At 46.1% G+C, this 26745-nt stretch overlaps 1 protein-coding gene across 2 annotated transcripts in view; it reads right to left on the bottom strand.

Moving 5' to 3' along the window:
- The window catches only part of GPN2 (GPN-loop GTPase 2), a 369135-nt gene that overhangs the window by 224849 nt on the left and 117541 nt on the right, over positions 1 to 26745 (bottom strand). Inside the window, exon 1 of one of the 2 annotated variants that reach the window (XM_069622874.1) lies at positions 19481 to 19574. The exons of the other annotated variant lie outside the window; for it this stretch is intronic. The gene's annotated coding sequence lies outside the window, so the exon portion shown is untranslated. Of the gene's footprint in view, positions 1 to 19480; positions 19575 to 26745 lie in introns of those variants that run through there. 2 annotated transcript variants of the gene reach the window in all.

A 26745-nucleotide genomic window follows, 5' to 3' on the forward strand; every position in this document is an offset into this window, starting at 1 on the left:
ACGCTACACGCCCAACCGACTTAAGGTCAGTCATCTTTAAAGGAAAACACAGAGATGAGTGTCCATTCGACCCAGTCAGTACAACAGCGCATGCATGGTCCAAACTGTACCATAGGCTCGGGTTGGAGACACCTTACTATGCTCAGGCCCCGTTCTGGAACTTCCCCGGTATAGCAACCACATATGATCCAGATGTATGATATGATATGGCATTTGTAACGCGCCTATACACAAGTGTTTCGAACAGAAATGTTTGTACAAAAACATGGGACCCGGAGGAAGAATTTAAAATCAAAGGCATATTCCCTAATGGCAAATTTATAACGCTGGAAGAGTTCAAAACAGGGATGGGAAGGGAGCAATTGATGATATTACAATACCAAAGAATGAGAATGGCTTTTAAGGCTAGGTGGCCAATGTTCCCAGATGAACCCCCACCGCACCCGTGCCTGGTGGCCCTGTCAACCCGGTCGGGAACCAGTGTCTCGGGGCTATACATGGCTGTACAGGCCAACACTCCAACGGTAAATATGATGACGTCCTCCTTGGAAATGGATCTGGGTACTACCATAACTGACAGAGCCTGGGAGAGGTACTGGGAACTGACCAAGAGGGTATCCATGAACGCGGGCCTCCGGCTGATCCAATTTAAGGTGTTGAACAAGTTGCACTACACCCCGCAAAAAATTGCAAAATTCACAAATACCAGTCCCGCCAGGTGTCAGAAGTGTGGGGCGGATCAGGCCGACTCGATACACATGTACTGGAGCTGCCCACACATATGTGTATTCTGGGGGGGTGGCGAATATCCTAGAGGAAGTAACCCTCACAGACCTCACACCACAAAAATATCTGTTTGGGGATATTGGTAAACAGTCAGAGGTAATCAGAAGACTCTTTAATATTGCATGCGCGGTGGCAAAAAAGTGCATTCTGCTAAAATGGAAGAGTGCACAGGCACCACAAGTGAGCCACTTTCTTAAGGAACTGATCTATGTTAATGAATGTGAGGAACACTACGTCATATCACTCCCGAACTCATGTAAACCGAAGGACATTTGGGCCCAGTTTAGAGTATATCTATGCGAAGCAAACTCGGCCAGTAGCAGCCCGGCAGGGCCCAGTAATATGTCTGATCTGTAATACCGCACACTATGTTATATAACTGAACTGAACTGAACGTCTCTGTTATGGATATACAGGGAATGTCATGTTGTTGCAATGTTGTGTACCACAATAATTAAATAAAGTTTTTTTTTTTTTTTTTAAAAAGCTGGCAAAAAACATTCCTTCGCCGATATTAAGACTGAATCAGCCGGCAAAATATCTTCAAACATTTCTGAATAAAAGCCTAAGAGAAAACTTTTTGCGGATTAGACTAAACTTGCTAAAAACAAATTAGGTCCTCACAATAAGGAAATAATCAACTAACAATCAATGTCGGTTTTGCAAAGTCGAGGAGACTGCTGAAACCGTAAGACATTTACTTTTGAATTGTCAAGATTTATTGGAACGGCGCAGGACCTACTTAGGTCACATCTTATTAGGTCGCCATTTTTATGATGAAGAGGAATGGTGGCGCTGCCTGTTGAGTGGTGAAAGGACTTCATGGGTGATTGCTGGGACTACATTTTTTGAAAGCATTACACTGGAACTGTCTAGAGACATATGAGGACATCAAGGATAAATTGGCCCGGGGGGGGGGGGAGACGCAAGGAACTTAAAACGGAACATCAAGCCAGTGAGGCTTTGGAATTTAGAACGAAAACTGGCTCATGGACAGATTATTCTCCTGCCTGCTAAAGAACGCCAAAGAATGTGACTTTCTGTTCAACTATGAAACTCATCCATTGTAGCAAATGATTCTTGTAAAAATTGAATTTTCAATTGAAACAAGTAAATAAAAAAAATGTTCAAAAAGATAGTGAACATATGAGTCCCACCCCTAATGGGAGTATTTTATAAACGAGCAAAAATATGTTCAACTGTAAAACAGAAATATTTTTGTGAGAAATACATCTTTGCACCAAGTTATTCATGCACATTTAAAGATAAATGTGTCCTCTTCCATAATTATAGTCGGTTTGTCCTGTAGTACTACATGAACTACTGGTCCATAAACATCCATGGATTTCTTTTGGTGAAAGCAGGGGCACAACATGTCCCATTTTTTATTGTATTTGTACTCCCTATTCTTACTTTTGGGAGCGTTTGCCTATTTTAGAGTAAAAGTGGCCGATATACCCTTATCTGTAGGGCTGGTTGGGTTTCCCATTATCAAACAAGGTCACGGACACGCAAGGCTTCTCTGGGTTGGTGGTCACAGTTCCAGTCACAAAAGATTTGCCACTAACAATAGGGACAAAACACATTGTAGGTCCACTATTGTACTCCAAGGACACTCACAATAACATACTAGGGAGAGATAGACTCAGCAAGTTCAATGCCACTATATCATTCACATAGAGAGGGATGGTATGCACAACACCAGGCGTCTACTATACCAGAGTGGCTGTGCTCTTGTTAGCAGCACACGCTCAAAGCCCATTGCGAGGTCAACCTATGTACCCGAGCATGTTTTTGTACACAGTGTAGATACTGCTGGGATGGGTCCTGGGAATACAAGGTAAGGTGCTCCAACTGGCATCAGAATTCTTGTTCAGACCACAGTGTCAAAGGGACAACATGAAAGGCACCACACTCGTGCTACAGTTAGAGGGGCTAATAGTCCATAAGAACATGGTGATCCTGTGTGGGACACACAATGACATTATGGAATGGTGCACAGTGTTCTGCATTGGCCCAACATTAACAACAACAGGAGTAACGGATTAACAGCTGTTCGACAAAGAAGAGGAGGGAGAGATGGTATTTCAGCTACAAATACCTTGCACAGTCAAAGTAGTTGAGAAGCTGGTACCAATTCTGACACAACTGGTGAAGAAGGGTAGTGTCCACGCAGATGACAATCTCAAGAAGGTCCCCAAAGAATTATGGACCAAGGGGCCCCATGACATAGCGGTACTAAAAGGAGGGTGGGCGGTGAAAATAAAACTGAAGGAGGAAGCACTACTCCCCAGAGCTAAACAATATCCCTTGTCTAGAGAAGCGGGTGAGGGAATATACTCAACCTTGCATGATCTCCAGGGGCAGGGTATCATACAAACTTTTTCCCCGCCATGTAACATGGCCATATACCCGATAAAGAAATCCAAGGGAGGGTCCTGGAGATTCATACAAGATTTATGCCTCCTAAACAATGTTGTTGAGGCCGAATTTCCAGTAGTTCCAAAACCAGCCACAATATTGTGTGACATCCCAATACAGGCAAGGTACTTCATAGTCATTGACTTTAAGAATGCCTTCTTTTCCATTCCACTGAACTCTGATTCACAGTACCTGACAGCGTTTAGGTATCGGGCAACGAGATTCAAACACACTAGACTGTCCCAGGGGTACTGCAAATCACCTAGTATTTTTAATAGAGTGATCCAAATGGACATGAGCAATTTACAAATTCCAAGCATAGCGATCCAATATGTTGATGACTAGTTGATATGTAGTGAGCCAGAGGACGAGTTTAGGGCAGACTCAGTACACCTGTTGACATTACTGGCAGAGGAGTACAAGGTGGATAAGGGAAACCTACAATACTGTCAGGAGGAAGTAGTGTACCTGGGGCAAATAATAGCCATCAAAGGTCGCAGGATAACACAAGAGCGTCTGGAGGCAATTCACTCAACAGCACAGCCACACACAGTGAAGAAAATACAGAAATTCCTGGGGTTGTGTAATTATTGCAGGGCATGGGTTTTTGACTACTCAGCCTACACCAAGCCCTTGCTGCAGGCCCTAAAAGAAGCTCAGAAAGAGAAGAGGGGGTTCAAATGGATTGCCGAAATGAGAGAATTTTATAGAACTTAAATAAGCATTAGCACACGCGCCCAGTGCTCCAGATAAGATTTTGAGGTAGGAGTATTTTACGCAGGATTTTTCAAATTAGAGAGTAAATGCAATTTCAAGAGAGTAAAAATGAGTTTTCTCCTCTCCTCTGCAAGAGAGTAAAACGTATCCAACACATACACCTAATGCATACGTAAAATCAGACCCATAGACCAAAAGCGTTGCAGATCAAAGTTGTCTGGCTTGTGCAGAGCCCTTCACTCCACATGAAAACGGCACACCCCGTCTGGGCACACGGTAACAGCACATCACTCCACTTGATAATGGCATATATCCTCCTGAACATGCTAGCTACGGATCTCCTCTTGACACATACGCCACGTACTCTGTGCACTTGGTAAAGGCACATCTCCTTTCAGAGATGTGCTGTTAGCATTTGAAGAGGAGTCCCTTCTTTCTTACAAGAAATGCAATAATGAAGAATGACCGTTCACAAAAGTTACTATCAGTGCTGGAAATAGACAAAATGTACTGGGGCCAAATGTACCCGGTTTTCCCCCTCCCATTTTCTTATTCAGCCTGACACGAACATGTCCTTGCCAGCCCCCACCACAATGCCCAACAGTGCTGGCATTCTGCTCTGTTTTGCTGTAATAAATCAAGTAGCATTCGAAATGGGATAATAACCGTTACCACAGTGCTTAAAAGCTGAAGGAATTTGGCTAAAAGCGCTTTGTAAGAACACATACTCCCGTTCGACCTGTTATTGGCATAGCCTCCGTACACATGCAGCAGCGCATCTCCTATCTGCAACTGCTAACAGCATCTCTTTTCTGCATGCGCCAGTGGCACATGGCCTCCCTGCATGTGCTATTGGCAAATATATTCAGTTCAGGCTAATGGAACTGTTCATCCCTGCATGGGGTAATGGCCCACCCCTCGTGGTATAGCCCAAAAGCAAGCGCACGTCTTACTACAGCCAGGATAACTTTATAAATTATACATTACAGAGCAGGTTTGCAACAGGCAGCAAGTAAAGGAATAATTGCAGATGTGTTGGCTCCCGCCCCTTTATTTCAGCACTTTGAGGGGAGAGGTGGGGGTGGCTGGTGGCTAGGGGGATTAAGCCGACCTACGTGACCTCTCTCCCATGCAGGGGCACAACAAAACCTACATTTCGGGGGACAGGAGAGGGGAATTAAGTTGTGATGGGAGGGGCCACTTCAGAAAATAGGCAGGGCAAACTTGGAGGCTCTGCCCCGACTGTTCTACCCACCTCCTCCCATGGTCTGGTGTGGGGAACAACTATTGAATAGTATATTTTAAAACGCAATATGCAGAGAGGTGATGGAAGACTTTCTTGAAAGTAACAGCTTTAAAGTTTTACTGTGTTTGTTCAAGTACATTTTTCTGAGCACACACAGTAAACTGCCAGTTTGGGGGGCAAGACTTGCCTCACCTCCCTGCCTATCAAAATGCAAGTGCACACATCCAGGGGTGCACCTAGGCTAAAATGTAGGCTGGGGCTAACCCTTCAAATGTTGGGAGAGGCACTAACTTCAGAGACTGTGGAGGAATGGCAAACTTACTTGTGTAGGGCATCTAACTTCATTACTCATTGTAATAAGAATATTCTACAGTTAACTGCTCTCTCCTTTGAGTTTGAAACACCCACTTCTTGCAGAAACTGAAGGTCCTAGAAAGTGTGAAAATGGCAGATGGTGTGTAATGAAAGACTCAATATCCTAGCATAACAGGTCATTGCAGAGTGTGGGGCAGTACTCTGGACGGCCAAAGCACCTTCAGTGGCTGGGAGCCACAGGGGAGAAAATGTAATGTTGGTTCTACCACAGTCCGCTATACTAAAATCTCTGGTGCACTGACTGGCTGGTGACACTATGTCTACCTGTCAAATCCAGTGTTACAAGAATGGGGGAGGGCCAGTGCAGCAATAATGTAATTCTATGCAGCAGTATTGGAGCCACTAGCAGAGGAGCACCAGTATACACCAATGTGTCCCTACACTTATTAAAACTGTCCTTTTGTAAGGGTGTAAACTTATAAGCACTCCGATTTGTGCAAGCAAAGTCAGGTGAGATTACATTATTTGCCCAGCATCACGCACTTATGCTAAACAGCGAAGCTGGGATTTTAACCCGCTCTTTCAATTTGGGCATGGCCACCTTCTTCTGCGCTTAACTTGGAACAAAACCTTTAGTTTTGGGTGTCAAGACCTACAATAATACTGTCCACTTGCATAGTAAAGCATCATAACATGTAAATCCTTATAGCAACATTTTGTGCCAAAATAATATCACTGTACCTTTATGGTCCACATCCTGCATGGAAAACTAGAAGATGCAAAAGGCAAAACATCCTGGATTTAAAACACCCCAAAAAATAAGTTGTGCCATAAACTCACTTAGGTTTGGAGATTCGTCACACACTTCCAGCGTGTTGTCATGTATGGTTATTAAAGAATATTCAACTAAGGACATCAAAGCAAACTTTACTTTTGAGCATATTAAGCTATTAGACATTATGGGCATGAACTCATTTTAAAAGGGTGAATGCTTTATTGTGTTGCTCGATTAGCTGTCACAGATTTGGTCTTTCAGTTGGAAATTCACCATCATGCATAAGAACTCACCGTGGAAAACCTGGCACCATTCCTAATGATTCCCGACCTTCAGACGCCCTCCTCCAGCAATCCAGACTTTCTCGCTAGCACCTTCAAAAACATTATCACCAATGCTATAGACACCATTGCTCCCCGGGCCCCTAAGAAAGCCAAGAAAATCAAGCACTCCAACACTTGGTTCTCCAATGAGCTGCTCAAACAACGCTCAGAAAAACGCTCCGCCCTCTCTACCTGGAAAGCTAAACCCTCAGATTCTAACAGGGAGGCCTTCAAAACCATCTACAAAAACAATGTCATCAAAGCTGAGGCACTCTCATTTAACTCAAGGATTAATGACGCCAAATCCAACTCCAAAGAAATATTCTCCATCTTCAGAGAATTGGAAAAACCCTCCACCCCTCCTCCTACGCTCATTAGGGATGCAAACTGGTGCAACAGCATTCAATTAGCAATGCTAGACAAGCTCAACACCCTTCAATCCAAAATCATTGGCCACCAAAAAGTGCTTGAAAAGCTAATAGCTAGCCAGCACAGCAAAGCGCCCACCTCACCTGGCCTGAACGCACCTCCCCCCTTCGCATTCAAAGACATCACGGAATCGGAGGTCATTACCCTGCTCAAATCCATTAAGCCCTCCAACTGCAAAGGTGATGCCTGTCCAGCCCAACTCATCAATGACTCTGCGCCCACATTGGCTCCCTTTCTCACTGCCGTTATTAACGCCTCCTTCAGGACAGGTCTTGTTCCCAAAGATCTCAAAGAAGCCTGGGTGCGCCCACTAATAAAAAAGCCTTCACTCGATCCCACCATCCCCAGGAACTACAAGCCCATCACCACGGTCCCATTCCTGCTACAAATTCTCGATAAAGCTGCATATATGCAAGTACAAAAGTATCTGGAAGAGAACCAACTCCTAGGCCTGTGGCACTCAGGCTTCCGCCCACGACATGGCACTGAATCAGCCCTCCTCGATTTAAAGAACAATATGGATGACATGAGAGATGTAGGCAAACCTGCACTCCTCCTGCTCCTTGACCTATCAGCTGCATTAGACCTGGTCGACCACAACACCCGTGCCGTCACCTTGCCTCTGCAGCTAACTTCTCCCCTAAAGCATGCGACTGGATTACTTCCTTTCTCCAAGATAGGGCTATGAAAGTCTTTTCTGAATCAACCTCTGCCACCCTCAGCATCCTCAAATGTGGAGTCCCACAAGGATCCTGCATTGCGCCAACACTTTATAACCTTTTCACTAGGCCATTGTTTAGCATCCTGGATTCCTTGGGCATTTCATACACCAATTATGCGGATGATACGCAGGTGTTAATCCCACTCACAGGTGACTACAAAACTGACCTGTCTAATCTCACGGCCATTTACTCAACTATCCAATCCTGGATGGCCGACAACTGTTTTGCCTAAATAGTGAAAAAACAGAACTCCTACTTATCGGCTCACCCACTAGCCTGGGTAACCTCAGTCAGGAATACTCCTCTTTCACTATCGACAACACACCCATCAAGGTATCTGAGTATGTCAAAACACTTGGTGTGTACCTAGACTCTAACCTCACCATGGACAGACAAGTGAATACTATCTCCACCTCCTCAGCCTACTATACGAAAATCATCAACGCATCCAGACCATTCCTGTCTCAACAGAATTGTCTCACCATAGCCAGAGCCATTATTGGCTCCAGACTAGACTATTGCAACGCCCTACTATGCGGGACGTCATGCAAAAACCTCTCAAAACTACAACTAAAAATAATGCCCTGAGGGCAGCCACGGGGACCTCTAGGAAAGAGCACATCTCCGATATCAGGAGACAGGTCCACTGGCTCCCAGTTAAACAGAGAATCATTTTCAAAACTCTCTCCTTGGCACACAAATGCCTCCATGATGGTGCCCCTCCGTACCTTGTACAGAGGATTGTCAAACACACTGCCACGAGACCTCTTAAGGAAGGCTACTCTAACCTTATCCTTGTGCCTAAAACGAAAAAGGCCCGTGCAGGGGGATCCAGTTTCCCCACGATAGCTGCTATACAATGGAATGCCCTTCCACCTAACCTATGAATGATTCAATCTCACCTAGCCTTCCACAAAGCACTCAAAACACAACTCTTCATCTAACTAATCAGCTGTTTCCTATGTGCTACATAATCTGTGATGAGTAATGTAAATTCTTTCTGTGATGAGTAATGTATGAGTACTGTAACTGTAACCAAGAGACCTCGTGGACACATGTAACCTGGCCTACTGAAATTGCTTGTAAAAATTCTTATAACAAGTGCCACGATGCCTCTGGCTGTAGGAGCGCTATACAAATGCAAATAAATAAAATAAAATAAATAAGAAAGGCTATGCTGCTGACATAAGAAATGCTACAATGCCATCTAATGGTGGAAAGAATGTTTTTTTAATGAATAAATCGAAGAGTACACGGTACGCAGTAGAACATTAAATCATCCGTATTTGTAACTAAAAGGGCAAGATACGCATGTTATCTGGAGGGCTGCACGCACCAGTACTGGCCACCCCCAGCTATAAAGACAAATTCCACTTATTCTCCCACTCGGATGGTTCAGTAATGACGGCTGTCCTTTTGCAAAAGAAACCACAGGGACACAAACCGCGTCTCAGATACAATTACCATTAGACTATTCAGCGCAAGCCGCAGAGCTAGTTGCAATGATAAGTGCATTAAACATGATGGAGGGATATGCGGCAAACATATTTTCCAACTCTGCCACGTAACATCTACCATACATTAAGGATTGGCCCGATGGGAATGTAGGGGTTTCAAGACAGGTGATGGGACTCCAGTACATCATGTCGAATTACTTGGGCAGTTGATAGAGGCGTTGAAAGTGCTAGTGGAAGTGGCAATAACAAAATGTGCAGCCCATACAAGACAATACCAAATATCTTTGGGGAAGAAATGGCCTACAGAGCAGCCAAAAAAGCAGCATACTTACCAGAGGGAAGAAGGGTACTGTACTCTGCGGGCAAAAGAGGAAAACAAATGATGTCAGGGGAAGAGAGTGTGGAATATTTTTATCCACACCAATGCGCCACACTGCACCCCTTTGCCAATGTGGAAAGAAAACTGCCAAAAATGGAGACGATAACCCCTGGGCGCACTAAATCTGCAAAATTGTGCATGGTTCATAAACCACAAAAGAGCTGCACACCCTGACACACAGGCAAAGTCGGTGTAAAAACACCTGTCAACTGTCACCTGGCACCTGTCAACTGAATCAAGGCCACAAAAGTGGGCTAAAATCCGAAAACGCCTTGAAAACACAGTTCTCTTAGTAAATTGCAACCTTCAAAGTGCTGTTTGGCACAAAATTCTGTCATCTTTCCAGTGAATTATGGGAAGGAAAAGTGTGCTGAAATCAAAGATTCTGCAGGCAGTCAGAGGAATCCACGCGTCACTGCCTGACAGCTGCCTAAGGAAATTGGCTGTCAAACCCAGTTTAAATGTGTTTTCTTTTTCCTGAGGAAGTGAAAAATCCGCCTGTTTAAAGCATTTTTCTGTGATGGGCTTAATTCCTTTAAAATGTCAAAATCCATTATAAACTCTGTTCATTTTATATCTTTTAAATAAAAGATTGTAGGTGAATCTTACAGGAACCCAGTCTGGAGCTAAGCAACTATTTAATTCTGATCTGACAGTGCCTGGCCTGGGATAGTTGACATCTCAGCTGACACTCCCTTGCTACAGGAAGTATTAAGTGATGCTAATGATTCCCGCATAATGATAACAAGTAGTACAATGGGACCTCAGTAGAGTTTCGTCTGGGGCTGAGCCGAGGACAATGGCAAGCTGCCCAACTGATCTCTACAGGGGAGCTTCCCTCCAGGAAGGGGGACACACCTCCCTAATCAAAGGACTGGACAGCTGCTGCCTGAGAAGGGGAGGTTACAGAGGAGAACTTTTAAGTTAAATCCTTATGTGGAATTAAAAGTTAAAATTCTTTAACTGAGCAACCTAAAGAGGCATAAATCTGAAAATTGATAGACATGAACCTACTTTCAGGCTCTTGATTTTAAGACATTGATGAAATATGTACCATTTAAGGAACCAAAGTTATGAAAAAAGTCTCATTATAGCAGAACAATTAATATTGCAAACCCCAAGAGTGTGTGTACATGGTCCACTGATAAACACCCAGAGATGTACCGAGTTAGAAATGATTAATCCAAACTGTGATGTTTAAATTTGATAAAAATCCATAGAATGAGAAAGACAGCTCGCACACAGATGGGGATTGAATGTGAATGTAGACAATCAAATATGAAATATATGGGTCCAATTCTATTAGGGTACATAATGTTAGAAATGTACATTTGTGCAAAGGTTATGTTTTGATAAAAATCAAGGTGGGAGTTCCCAAATCCTGTCATAAAGATGACAGCTCTGTTCAGACCGCCAACCAGGACAAAGCACATTCCTGTAGCCACTCACAGACATGGGGGTGTGTTTTTGAAGTTCTGCCCACGCCATAAACTTTGTAATGGATAAATATAGGAGTTTCACTACACATAGACACTGCTTCCAGAACCCATCCAGATGTCCGCGCGGCACCTTATTCCAGAACTCTTCATCTTGTAGCTGACTCATGAATTCCTTGAAGATACAGATTTCTTTGCAGAATCCAGACTTAGCATTGCTGAACTATTACTAGCGTGACCCAATTGCAAACATACAGAGATTAAAAGAATAATTCTGATTCAGCTTGGCTTGCTACCATTAAGGCTTGCCCGCTGAAACTTACATCCTGTAATCTGCCGTGTCCAGTAACCAGAAGGGGCCCTTCCAAATCCAGTCTGAGGTGCAGTCCAAAATTGACAAGAACCGCGCCGCGGATCCAATCCCTCCACAGGTGCCCTGCTACCGGTAGACCTGCCTGATCCAATGGCCAGAGCTGACAGTCCAATATAATTATAAAGGACTGTAAGTATAATAGGAAGAACAGTGACCCATAGTATATCTGCATTGTATTATCTCAATCTCAACCCATCCCAGCTTTAAATTCAGAACCCTAGTATTGTTAGAATCCTTCTTGTGCTGATTGTCTCATCTGTCTTACAAAACCATAACTCCTTAGTGATTTTGAATAACTAAAGTAAATCCCAGAAATTGAGTATCCACCAAGGACTGCTTGCCCTGGCCACGTAGCTGTGAAGTTTCATGTGTGGCATCCTCTTTTTCATAGTCAGTAATATAGTGGAAAAAAACCCATCTGTCATTTTTAAAACTGAATTCCTGTTTTCATGGTCGCGCCTATTTTGCAAAAACGCCTCTTACTAAAACCTCTATAACTTCTTCAATTTTAAAGATAGAAACGATATTTCAACTCTCACTGATACCCAAGACCCTTAGCTACATCCACAACTGCGGAACAGTGTAGTTGACCCGTTTTCCTCCAATATCGCATAGTAAAAGTGTTCCCGCGAATTTGCAATTTAGCCAAAGTTACATGTGTCTTTTGCCCATTTCAAAGTGCTTTTTCCATGCCATCCTGATCTGAAGTGTGTATTGTTGTTCATATTATAGTTCATGTGTGTTAGGACTTATTTAGAGTTGCTTTCCTTAGAATGTTTCTCCATTTAAGCATTTTGCCACCCTTTTGCATTATTTTACAAAGCATAGTTCACCTGTCATTTTAAAAGTGTCCTTTGCCAAAAACGGTTTTCTCTGTTGTTGGGGGAGGGAAGATTGTATCTAATTTCTAGACCTTGTCATTCATTCCTGAATACCTGCTGATTACTCACATTTGTGTAGGTTTGCTCATTTGTACTTCAGTACTTTACGGGGGGAAATGGTAACCTAAACGCTATCTGTTCACAAACCAAAACTGTTCTTTTTCCTGTGCTTTCTATGCTGCATCATTTTACATTAACTCAATTGCTTGACTTATATCCTAAATTGTATTGTCACTGTTAGTTGATTGCTGCTATATATATGTGATATGGCATTTATAACGCGCTTATACACAAGTGTATAGATATATATATTAAACTTATGTGTGATTTAAATATTAAATAAATAAAATAAATATTTACCTTTACAAACTAGCCTGATTCCTGGTTCAGTGTGACCTGGGGGGTATTTTGAGACAAGTGTGATATGAGTGGTATATCATTCAGAATATTGAACTTATAGACAAAAATAATAAGGGTTTCATCGCACGCTACATGCTAGGCGAGACCTGGGTGAGTGCCTGATTGAAATCCCTTACATGAGGAAAGAGCAGGAAAGAGAGAAGGAGGAAAGTTTCAATGCAACAACAATTGTTTAGATAACAGAATTGCAAGGAAAGGAACTGAAGGACTCGTGGTTATAAGGAGGGTGTTCTCTTCCCCAACAGACTTAATATGGAGGCAAAATAGTACGGGAAAACCAGCGATGCCTCGGAAATTGCTGAACTTAGCTCTCAAGCAATTGCATTTTCCGACGCATTCATCCTAAGAAAGTATATCATCAGAGATAAGTGAGGGGTGGTATGTACCAAATCTGCATGAGTGAGTGGCAGAGTTTATGGTGAACTGTGTGGTCTGTCAACAGTTTTTTTCTGGGCATACATTCAAAACCATACGAGGAACGATACCACAACCAGAAGGGCCTTTACGGCACTTGCATATCGACTATGTTGATATGCAAGAAAGATGCTCATCTTATAAATAACTAATTGTGGTCATCTGTTCCTTTTCGTGCTTGCTTGAGGCTGGGCCCTGTGCAAAGAACGACGCAAAATCTGCAGCCAACTGCTTGGTAAGGGACGTGCGTCCAAGGTTGGGAATATGTGAAGAGATAAGGTCGGACAATGGCCAGCATTTTGATGAGATTACGCACCTCTTAGGGATAAAACACAAGCTTTTTTCAGTGTACCGACTGCAGGCGAACAGGATTGTTGAAAGGCTCAATGGTTTGCTTAAGAACGATTAGCGAAGCTAACCTCTTCTGTGCCAAAACTGGCTTTCTTGCCTCCCCCTCGCTCTTTTTGCCATTTGCAACTCAACCAATTGGGATCATCACTTGATTCTGCACCAAATTTTAACGGGTAGGAGGATGCATGTGCCTGTCCCTTCTGCACGTTCAATTTCGGATGCTTACCATAGCTCAGAGATCCTCAGAGACGAAATGACAAATTATTTAACAGAAATGACAAATGCGCTCTGCTTCATCTCCTGTCAGGTTCAGCGACCTACATATCGTCCGCAGCGCTGTAAGGAAGTGGAAGGAACCAAGGTTTTGCGGTCCATTTGAAGTTGTCTTCGCAACCCCAATGGCGGTGAAGATAAAGGAAAGGAGGGCATGGATCCATATAACCGACATCCACAAAGACAACAGCAGCACAACGGAAAGACAAGAGAGGAGCATCAACTAATGGGAAATATAACCCAATTATCATTGACTCTGTGTACTGCTATAAGACTCTATAGAAGGCCCATAAATGAAGGAGAAGATAGGCAAGACACTACTAGGATAAATGGGAGAAGAATAAAACTCGATGCAAGTGTAATAGGGGTTGGATTGTTCCGTTTTTGTCTTCTCTTGCTCTTCTCTTTCCTAAAGCATAGGGTGTGGAAGGGCGACCCGCACTAATAGAAGTACATCTCGTATTGAAGGATTCTACAGTGCTCTTGGGGAAGATGGAGACCTCGCATCTCAAAATATATGTTATAAAGAGATGAAGAGGGTGGGGTGAGGAAGCACCAATGGCACAGTCTATGTGTGCTCACTCATCCCACACCTCGCAGGGACACCAAAACAATTCCTGCCACAGGTAGTGACAGTAAAGGAAGGGGGATGTCTGATGCATATGTCCCTGTGCAAGGCCAGGGGGCTGTTCCAGGAGCATACAGTAGAAGTAAAATTGATAGATTGGGGGGGGGGTGTACGCAGATAACTATATACAACTAGAAAGCATGGCCTAGGGAAAAACTACCAAGCACATTATATTAGACTATACACCGAAGGGGTGCAGAGGGGAAAACAGGTGGTCACTGCCCACAAGAGAATTATCTGTAGGAATTCAACAAGACACAATATACCATGGTGCCACACCAGACCCTTAATGCAAATACAAGGTTCGGTGTACCAAAATGGAAAATGGGAAAAGGGGATGGTACAATGACGCACAGAAGGGATGGCGAGGTCTGAAGGCAGGGTGGTGAAGAATATAGATGGCAGATGCAGGAGAATATGGGATGCCAATATACATGGATAGATGAAAAACATCACCCCAGGGTCAGACTGGGGCAAGAAATAGGCCCGGTCACCCAAAGAAAAGTGGCCCACCCATCACCTCAAAAAAGTGGCCCACCCCTCACGACCCTTGACCTGATGACATTGCCGGAAGTGATGTCATTTGACCCCACTCCAAAGTGACATCCCAGGAAGCGATGAAACACGACCTTTCACCCCTTGACAAAACAGAAGTGGCATCAAATAGCATTGTTCCCAAGTACGGTAAATTACTGTGAATCCAAGCAGACGTCCATGGCCAAATGATAATATGTTATTGTATAGCATTTACACTTAAGCTCTTTTTTATAGAACAAAAATGCATACAATATCACCCAACCTGCATTGGTACTAATTTATCGACTTAAGAAGCAAGAAAGGCTTTTTGAAGGAAAAACAAAATTGAAAAAAAAAACACTTTTTTTTTGTTCATTTTTTAGTTTTTCCAAATCGGCCCATGCATGGCCAGAAACCGCCCCCACTTCCCAGGGACGATTTCGGCCCGAGCACAGGCCGAAAGGCCGAGGGGCCAATCCGACCCTGCATCACCCAGTTTATATAAAACCGCTCACACAGAATTATTTGTGTTTCAGAGCAAACGAAACGGTGGAGCGAAACGGTGGAGCTGGGGATGAACACTGGCTGCGGGAGGACGATGAGCATTGCGGCGTTGCAGAAGGGGACAGCGGCAGTGATGGACATATGGTGGGCCTGTGGTACAAGAGAGTACGTCCAGCTAATACCAGACTGGGGAGGATTATGTGCACCTGTGATCCTCCGTAGTCCTGCATTGGTGGTGCCCCATGCAGATTTTATGCTATCCACTCAGAAATTGAAGAATAAAGCAAAAGGGCAAACAGGAGGAGAAAAACCAAAGATAACAAGAAAGAAGAGAGCAAGCAAAAAAAAATCAGCAGAATCTGGCCAGTGCTTGGACGCTATGCTACCACATTTGAGACTCTTCAGCAATGCATCCATGTTTTTCATCTCGCTCCTGCTTCCCAGGGTGCAATGCACCGGTAACACGAAATGGATTCAAGTAACGCATTACGAGCTGCCCCAATTGGATAATGCTACCGAAAAAGGACTGAAAGCAGTGCGAGAAGAGCTCCGAGCTTTGCATCTGATGGCCCTACAAAATCATTACGTGTTGGACCTTATGACTGCTATGGAAGGCAGTGTGTGCCACAAGATCAGGAGGGAATACATGTTGCACAGCAATACCCGCTAATGATGCTGCCAATGGGACACTTACAGAAGCTGTTGATGAGATACGAACCATACATGAAAGAATGATAAAAGAGACGCAGGACACAACAAACACACGCCACAACTTGTCCACAGATTGGCTGGCAGCAATGTTCAAAATAACTGTCCCTGTGCTTGTCGTGATGCTTGCTTCCATCTGTATCGGTCGGTGGGTCATCAGCCGGTGCGACTGCCACCAAAGAAATGCATGTTACATAATGACAGCTAATAAAATTGAGCTTGGTAAAGTGTTGGATGAGGAGCCTCCAGGTGTGAATGAAAGTGAGGATGATGTAGAGTTAATGTTAGCAGCGCCCCCACTAGGTTTAGAAAACTACGAAGCCCTTTGGGCTGAATGATCGCCAGATGGGAAAAAGATACTGGTGTTCGGTGGTATCAAGTGATTTTTTCGAAAACTTTTACAGCAGGCATTTTTTCACGAAACTATACCACCGAAAAAATATAAAATTTTAAATTAAATATATATGGGGTGGGGATTAAAAACATAGGGAAAGAGGGCAGTTGGGACCTCAAATAAAAAATAAAAAGAAATTGTGTTTTTTTTCTCCGTATTATAGTTTCCGTAAATAATGCTTCTCTTGTAAAAGTAAAAAAAGAGAAAAAAAATAATAATAATCACATAGAAACGTGTTCGGAGAATGCCTAGAAGTGTACAAAGGAGAAGGGGACATGAACAGGTTCACACGGGTGTGGGTGTGCAAGGAAAAGCGTAAGGAAATTAGTGGGAAGGAGATTTCAATCAAAAGACTGATCGAAGGGGGAATGTATTAAAGGTGCTGATTCACCGCCAGGTAGGGGGTGCACCTACCAAGTAAGCAAGAGGGGATGGGGCACCTCATAGGGGGGAAATGCCAGCTTTTTCTTTCCACTTTTCTTTTTTCCATTTCAGGCTGGGGTTCTGTGCTCCCCCAGGAATGAGGCTGCGGCCCCCCCGGGCCGTGAGGGCACACTGCTGTTTGAATACCACTGCCTTACAGAGTCTAGGCCCAGAGACGCCCCCTTGCATACCAAATTTGCAGCACTTCTTTTGTGTCTTTTTTCCGTTATGCAGGTACCATAGCTCACAAGGCGTCAGGAGCAATGATCAGGCTAAGGGTCAATTCGGCATGTGATGCACGGGTACACAAATGAAATGCGGACACACCATGAAATAATCCTTGCAGGGAAATGTGGGGGTAGGGATGCACTGTGTATGCAATTGGCCCAGTGAGCTTTTGTATATTATTACGAAAAAGGTAAAATCCCAGGTAAACACAATTAGCAGGGATGTCCCCAGGTTGGGCCTCGCCCAGGAAACTTGCTCTGAACACATGATCAGCGCACCACGGGTTAGGGAAGAGGGAGATGGAGCTCAAGCTTCGCGTCACCGGCAGACCGAAGCAGCCAACACGACACTGGTTGATGTAATGACAGGGTGGCATGCCAATCCTACAGGCACTCAGCGCTAGAGAGGAAGTGGACCTGAGCCAGAGAACCGTTCACATTGCTACAAGTGCCTGCCGTCAGGTGGATATGGGAATGGGAAGCTGAAAAGAGTGGCGTTCTTGGGAGGACCAATCAAACTGTATGTTTCTATGTCCCTGGGAGGTGGCCAGTCTTCAGAGTATCCACTACAAGGTTTGCAAAGGCCATTATACAGCATGTACCATGTGAATGTCTCCCTTCCCACCAGAAGCAGGGTGTCTTGTGTTCCTTTGACAATGGTGCTGACCAATGGCTGAATAATAAAGCCCCAGCATTCAGCACTAATGCCATTTTAATTGCAAACTATTCCCAGGAGGAGTGAGAAGCGATGTGGCGCCACATGTGGAGGCGATGAGTTGGGATACCGTTAATCTGGTTGCTCCACTCACGTTCTACTAACATACGTTTAGCTCTAAGGATAGCCAATGAGTTAGCCAATGAGTTTCTTGGAAAACATGAACATCCTGAACTGCAACTGTTTCGAATGCCTTGACCATTTTATGTGTAGTATAAAACTAATGTTCGCTGTATGCCCAGATGTCAGCTCCAGTCCACTGTTCTGTTTCATTTGTGCTTGCCCAGCTGTAATAAACAGCATTGGTTCTTGCCCGCTGTGTGCTCCTTTTTTATCAAGATTTTTATATGGTGGGATCGGAGGACCCCTGATTCAGTAGGATAGGATATGCACAAACGTGCATGTCCCATCCTACGCCAGATTTTTATTTCCACTTTTCTTTTTTTTATTTCAGGCTGGGGTAGTGCACTGCCCCCAGGAATGAGGCTGCGGCCCCCCGAATGGGTTGCACCCTACAGTTTGTATACCAGTTTTACTGAGTCTAGGCCTAGAGACGCCCCCTTGCCTACCAAATGCAGCTTTGTGATTCAGAGCTTATGTTAATATATTGTGCTGTTATTTTTAGAAAAGCCTGACTAGTTGCTCCATAAATAACAATAGTCCAATATAGGTATTTTGCAGCAAAGTTATTTGCCACTTGCCTTACTTTTGGAAACTTATCACAAGGTCACTTCCAAGGTGCCATCAAATATCAAAGACTGATGATGCTCCATGGGATGCATGCTGGATACTCCCCTGGTGCTCAGTGGCTGTGCACAGGGCCAATTAGACCACCGAATATGCTCTGTCCAGAGCCACAGAGCACATTACATTACCGTCGATTATATTTACAAGTGACTGGAGCGCTTGTTTAAAAAACAAAAAAACAAAGAGCTCCAGTCACTGGTAAGCAAAGCAACAAAAAGCGCTTTGTGTAGCTTAACAAATATAACCGACGGTAATGTAATGTGCTCTGTGGCTGTGCGCAAGACAGATATCACTGAATCCGCCCTGTGCACAGCCAGAGCACATTACGTCACCATTGGTTATATTTGCTTAAGTTATACAAAGCGGTTTTCGTTGCGTTGCTTAGCAGAGACTGGAGCGCAAGTATAAAATGTTTTTTAAAAAATTAAAAATAAATAAACGTCCAGCTTTATGGGGCTGAGTGAGGCTGGCCGGATCGCAAAATCAGGCTAGACATCGCCGGATCTCGGATCCGGCGAGAACCGGCCCAATGGCCAGCGCTGACAAACAGTAAATCGTCTTATTCACATAGAAGATGCATTCGCATCCAAAAACGAAATCTACATCAGCTGGGTGGGGTGAAGGTACTGAAAACCTTCAGCCTGCCATACTCGGCGCCATTGCTCGTGGTTTAGCTAAACGCTGGGGTCTTGGTAAAAACGAGAACGCATTTTGGCGGAGGAGAGGTGTATTATTATCGGATGTATGGCCACAGAGGAAGGCTAGGCAAGCTCGGCACTATTTCTTCACTGTAGCGTTCTGGTAGTGATTACGTTTGTATTGTTAAGTTTCATAAAGTGTGACCCATGTGAGTCCTTCCTTATACATCACTATTATCGCCTCCCACCGATACGCACTCACCCCTTACTGCACATCCCGTACTGGGTTCTGCTAGCACTGCACTGTAGTCAAGAAGATACTCTGTGAATAATTAGAGAAACGGACCTAGCATCGCCTCCTAGTCACGTTACAGGACACGTGCTGTTAAATTGACGTCCTGCGGAATCTCGTTATTTCACAATCTCCTGTTCTATACCTAGAGTCATGGTGGTGTAATAAGCCGCGGCAAGGCTGGAATCGGTCTATCAGGCGCGCAACCTCATTGAGCTGATCGGGCTGAAGCCTACCTCCCCGCCTCCCGAAATGTTAGAGGTTCAAGGATCAGGAACATGCTTCTGGGCGTATTTTGTTTCTTCCGAGACAAATCTATCTGCTTGGCAGGATAATCAAGCACTGCCCATTTCCCCCTAGTCACAGCCCCCTGAGACAAACAGCCAGCCTCCTTGGCTCGGCAGCCTGTGCCATAATGAACTCAACAGTAGCAGCATAGCCTTTCTTATGCATGATGGGTCATTTGCAACTGAAAGACCAGTCACCTTGCACCTAAGTGAGTCCATGACACAACTTATTTTATTGTGTGTCTTAAAATGCTGAAAATAAAGTGAGTAAATAGATATTTTGCCTTTTGCATCTTATAGTTTTGCATTCAGGGTGTGGAAAATAAAAGGTACACTGATATTATTTTGGCTCAACATGGTTGTGGTGGTCTAAATGATGACAGGACGTCTGTAGTGCCTCTAACTGTTTATTGGGCAGTTACAACATAACAGGTAAACTGTTGTCCATGGAGAGTGGCTGTACTTACAGTTTTGATCACGTGCCCTCTAGTTGCTTCACTGAGGGCAGGGTGTGCACAATGGTGGCACGCTGTAAAGCTTCCAGTGCACCCATGTGGCCTCCTGTGGCCTTGGAGTTACGCTCCTGGAAGTTGGGGCCCTTAGTTCTGGTGTTTGTACTCCTCTATGCAGGAGCAGCACTGGGGCAGTCTGATCACTGCGCTCTACCCCGCTGAAGTCCCGGAAGCAGGTCCTCGCGCTTCTCGCGGACCCCAGATCTCACGAGAGATAGGCCTGCTCGCGATCTCGCGACATCTCCACACACCTCCTTTGGTGGGAAAAAGGATAGGTGGTTGTTATTGCATGCCAAAGTCTGCAAACTTGCTGGGTTTTCTTTTCTCTCGCTGTGGTCTGCCTTGATCTGGGAGCGAAGCGGGGCTGCGGGAGACCACTTGGGGAGATGCGGGTGGATCAGGTTCGCCTTGTCTTGTTCTTGCTGTTACTCACATGGTGGGGTAGACGAGTTGGTGCCTGAGAGTTCATCGTGGTATGGTGTCTCCGATGCATCGCTTTCTGACTGATGGAGGTTGTCGGGCGGCTCTTGTTGGCCTTGCTCTTCTCCAGTTTCCAACAGTGGCTGTTCGATGGATTCCTTTCTGCGATACATAGCCACCCTTTCTAGATTCCATTTCCTTCCGTCGCTGGTGCAGATGTGGTTGGACCCCTTCGCAATGACTTCTATGGGACTACTGTATTTGGAGCCGGTCGTGGTGTCTTTATGGGGAAGGCGTATCTGCGTGTGTCCCCTTGGGCCTTCATGGCTTCTTTGTTTCATTGCATGCGAAAAACTATATCTTTCATATCCACGTCTTTGTCATCCCTCACTTGGTGGAGCCAGGGTGGCACCAGCATGGATGCTGCCCTTCTCCCCCTCAGCAGATGGAAAGGTGAAACGCCGGTGATGGCGTTGGGAGTGATGTGGTGGGCTGTGACGGCTTCCTTGACGGTCTTGTACGGGTCTAGGCCCTAGGCGTGCGCCAGATGCAGCGTACCTTTGACGAAGCGGTTCGCCCTCTCTACAAGCCCATTGGCCTGTGGATGGTAGAGGCTTGCTCTCAGCTGTCGGGGGTTGTTGAATTTTAGGAATTTCGCCATTTCTTGAGAAACCAACTGGACCCCATTGCCCGTTAAAATCTCCTCGGGGAGGCCCTCGCGCTGGAATATGGCAGTGAGTGCCTCGATGACTGTGCTCGTGGTGATGTCCGAGGTGAAATCAACTTCCACCCACTTGGAGAAGTAATCAACCATGACTATCCCATATTTGTGTTCTGGGGACATGCTGTCCAAGGGCCCGATGAAGTCCAACCCTAATTTGCGCCACACCCCTTTAGGGACTTCGGTGGGACGCATGGGGGCTTGTCTCACCGACAGGCGCTTGTCGCTGTTCATGCATTCGTGGCATCTCTCAACCATTTGCTGTATGTCCTGATCCATGCCGGGCCACCGATAGGCGTGCGTATCCTGCGCCTGGTCATGTTGCACCCCAGATGGCCTGAGTGTGCTCTGCATAGTATCACCTTGCGGATGCCGCCGGGCGGGATCACTTGATCACCTCTCAAAATGAGGCCGTTCATGGCAGTGATTTCGTCGCTCACTTTCCAGTAGGAACATAGACATCAGGGATTTCTCTTTGATCGGGCGACCCATCGTGTACCCAGGCTGCTATGCGCCGTAGAATGTCGTCCAGCTCGCACTCCTCCAGCCAGTGGCGCTCGCTCAGGTCCATGTACTCGCCGTCCTGCAGGTCACTTATGAAGGCCACGACACACTCATCCTGAAGGAATGTAGTCCCAGGGGTGTTTTGATTTAAGAGCCTGGACATGCAGTCCGCTTGTGCGTTCTTCCAGCCGGCAATGTGGGCTATCTCATAAGTGTACTCTTGAAGCTTTACAGCAGGGGTGCACAACTGATTTTGACAGAGGGCCGAAAGTACTTTACATGAGGGCTATAGTGGGCCGAAAAGTAAAAGTGGGCGGGGCGGTAGGCGGGACATGTCAGGAGGCTTTTTCAACCCCCAATTTGTATTAAACACATGGAAAAAGATATGTTTTTGAGGGGTAACGATTTTTATTGCATTTCAAACTTACATTTTGTACTACACATTTTCCATTGCTATCATTTATTTCGATTTAGTTATTGTATATCGTCTGTTTAATTAAATTATATATATTTTATTGACCCTTGAATGGACATTCCGTTATTTTGGACTGCTATAGTTTGCTGTTTGGGTTACCCAAGAGGAGTATGGCCTTTGTTGAGTCAGGTTTCCTCAAAAAAGCAAATGCAAAGGATGTACATCTCCTAACTGTGCCTGTTTTAGCTTTATTATTGAGTTCACTCTTGGAGTGCAACACTATGCCCCATGGCTCCCATCCCCAACCAAACACTATGCCCCATGGTCCCCTCACCCCCAACCAAACACTATGCCCCATGGCTCCCATCCCCAACCAAACACTATGCCCCATGGCCCCCTCACCCCCAACCAAACACTATGCCCCATGGCCCCTTCACCCCCAACCAAACACTATGCCCCATGGGCCCCTCACCCCCAACCAAACACTATGCCCCATGGCTCCCACCTCCAACCAAACACTATGCCCCCTGTCCCTCACCCCCCAAGCAAACTATGCCCCCTGTCTCACCCCCAACCAAACACTATGCCCCCTGTCCCTCACCGCCAACCAAACACTATACCCCATGGCTCCCAACCCCAAACAAACACTATGCCCCATGGCCCCCTCACCCCCCTAACCCCCAACCAAACACTATGCCCCATGGCTCCCACCTCCAACCAAACACTATGCCCCCTGTCCCTCACCCCCAAGCAAACACTATGCCCCCTGTCTCTCACCGCCAACCAAACACTATGCCCCATGGCCCCCTCACCCCCAACCAAACACTATGCCCTATGGCCCCCAACCAAACACTATGCCCCATGGCTCCCAACCCCAAACAAACACTATGCCCCATGGCCCCCTCACCCCCAACCAAACACTATGCCCCATGGCTCCCACCCCAACCAAACACTATGCCCCATGGCCCCCACCCCCAACCAAACACTATGCCCCCTGTCCCTCACCCCCCAAGCAAACACTATGCCCCATGGCCCCCTGACCCCCAACCAAACACTATGCCCCCTGTCCCTCACCGCCAACCAAACACTATGCCCCATGGCCCCCTCACCCCCAACCAAACACTATGCCCCATGGCCCCCTCACCCCCCTAACCCCCAACCAAACACTATGCCCCATGGCCCCCTCACCCCCAACCAAACACTATGCCCCAAACACACTCAAGCATGCACCCATACAGACCTGAACCCCCCACCCCCCAAATCAACACACACACAAACATGCACCCATACAGACCTGAACCCCCCACCCCCCAAATCAACACACACTCAAGCATGCACCCATACAGACCCGAACCCCCCACCCCCCCAACTCAGCACACACACAAACATGCACCCATACAGACCCGAACCCCCACCCCCCAACTCAGCACACACACAAACATGCACCCATACAGACCCGAACCCCCCACCCCCTCCAACTCCAAACCCCCAACTCAGCACACACACACTCAAGCATGCACCCATACAGACCCGAACCCCCCACCCCCCCAACTCAGCACACACACACATGCACCCATACAGACCCGAACCCCCCACCCCCCCAAATCAGCAAACTCTCAAACAAGCACCCATACAGACCCGAACCCCCACCCCCCAACTCAGCACACAAAAAACATTCAAATCAAAACATCCATACACATCCGACACCCCCCGACCCCCGCATCTCAACATACACACAAAATACATTCAAATACAAACATTCACACACCCCCACATCTCAACATACACACAAAATACATTCAAATACAAACATTCATTCACATCCGACACACCCCCCCACCCCCGCATCTCAACATACTCACAAAATACATTCAAACACAAACATTCATACACATCCGACACACCCTCCCACCCCCGCATCTCAACATACACTCAAAATACATTCAAATACAAACATTCATACACATCCGACACACCCCCCCACCCCCGCATCTCAACATACTCAAAATACATTCAAACACAAACATTCATACACATCCGGCACACCCTCCCACCCCCGCATCTCAACATACACTCAAAATACATTCAAACACAAACATTCATACACATCCGACACCCCCCCACCCCCGCATCTCAAAATACATTCAAACACAAACATTCATACACATCCGACACACCCCCTCACCTCAACATATACACAAAATACATTCAAACACAAACATTCATACACATCTGACACACCCCCCCACCCCCGCATCTCAACATACACTCAAAATACATTCAAACACAAACATTCATACACATCCGACACACCCCCCACCCCCGCATCTCAACATATACACAAAATACATTCAAACACAAACATTCATACACACAAACATAAAGCAAAACAAACCCGACACACAAACACAAACAGACCACTTACCGGAGACGTGCTGGAAGGCAGGCAGGCAGGCAGGTAAGCTGGAATCGCACTACGGCTGGCATGGTCCAAGGCTGAAATGCCTTCCGGCATCAAGCCTTATGGGCCACGCCAGCCGTAATGCTGGCCCTCCATTGGTGCAGCACACACGCATTACGTGGCTCGTAGGAGCGACGTGATGCGTGTGTGTGCTGAGCCAATGAGGGCCAGTGTTTTGACCGGCCCGGAAGACAACAAAGACTTTCCTAATGGAGGGCGGCCGCGGGCCGCCCTCCATTAGGAAAGTCTTTGTGCCTCGCGGGCCGGTCAAAAGGGCATGGCGGGCCGCATGTTGTGCACCCATGCTTTACAGCGATCCTGGCCAGCCGCGGGGTGGCAGTCTTGGTGCCGCCTGGCCTTAGCATGTGGATGAGGGGCTTGTGATCGGTGACCAATCAAAATTTTGTGCCCCAAACATAAGATCTGAAGTAGTCGACGGCCCAGGCACATGCCAGCATCTCTTTTTCTACGGTGGAGTAATTTGTCTCCGCTGAAGATAGGGCTTTCGACGCAAATGCGACGATGTTCTCTGTGTCACCCTTCTTCTGGGTCAGTGTGGCCTCTAACCCGTACGCGCTGGCATCCTTTGTGATGCAGGTGCCCCATTCAGGGTTGAACGGTTTCAAACAGGGTGCGTGTAGGATCCTTCTTTTGATTTCAGTGAAGGCTTCATCTTGCTGGGGCCCCCAGACGTAGGTTGCACCCTTCTTCAGGAGTTCCCTCATGGGGTATGTGGTTTTCGGAGAACCTCGGGACAAATTTTGCGTAGTACTCCGCAAGGCCCAGGAACGAGCATAATTCTTCTCTGGACATCAGGGCCGGGGCGTCTGTTATGGCCTCGAGCAGGTTCTTCTTGGGGCTCACCCCATCCTTTGAGATACGGTACCCAAGGTACTCTACCTCGCTCACTCCAAAAACACATTTCTCGTGGCGTAGGTGGATGCCTGCTTCTTGAAGTTTGCTTAAGACTGCTGTGAGTGCTTTGTCATGGGTCTCAGTGTTCTTGGCATACACAAGGATATCATCCTGAAAGTAGGAAACGTTCACGACTCCCTTTAATAGTGAGCTCATCATCCTTTGGAATGCGGACGCTGCCGAAGACAACCCAAACGGCATGCAGGTATATTTGAATGTGCCAAATGGGGTGATGAATGCCGTTAGGGGGCGCAAGGATTTGTGTAATGGAATCTGGTGGTAAGCGTCACGCATGTCCAGCTTCGATAAGATTGCTGCTTCTTTCATCATGAGCACAATTTCGCTGATACTGGGGAGCGGGAAACTATCGATAGCGACCTCTAAGTTTAGGCTCCTTAGGTCGATGCATATTCTGAGGTTGTTGCAAGATTTCTTCTTAACCAGGACCACTGGGCTCAACCGCTCAGAGGATTCCACTGTTTTTGGTCCCTTCCAAGACCATCTTCCGGATGTGGGCTTCTAACTCTGGTCTCGCCGTAGCGGGTACTAGCCTGACTTTGTGTTTCACTGGCATTGCATTAGGTTTTAGGCGGATTTTGTGGACGTAGTTCCTCACTTTCCCCGGGGTTTCGGAAAACAGACCTGGAAAAACTTCTTTAAAATGTTGCGCTGCACCTGCAGAGACCATGAGTACCTGTTCCGGGGTGCTTGGGTCCAGTCTTATACTGAGCCTATGTTGGTCATCCCATCCAAGCACGGCGGGGCCTTTGGACGAGAAGTACACCTTGGTGGCGGTGGACCTGCCTTTGAACTCAATTTGAGCTCTGATGTAGCCGAGTAGATCGACGGTTGCGCCCCCGAAAACCGTCGGCTTTTGCCTGGTTGTTCTAATTTCCACTCTTGTCTTGTCCCAACATCTCCTTGTACGTGTTGATGGGAAGGATTGTGAGATCTGAGTCTGCCATGACGCGTGTTTCCATGGCGTCCACTTTAATGGTGC

Source organism: Ambystoma mexicanum, chromosome 11 (genome assembly GCF_040938575.1).
Source record: "Ambystoma mexicanum isolate Mex_15411 chromosome 11, UKY_AmexF1_1, whole genome shotgun sequence".
NCBI lineage: Eukaryota > Metazoa > Chordata > Amphibia > Caudata > Ambystomatidae > Ambystoma > Ambystoma mexicanum.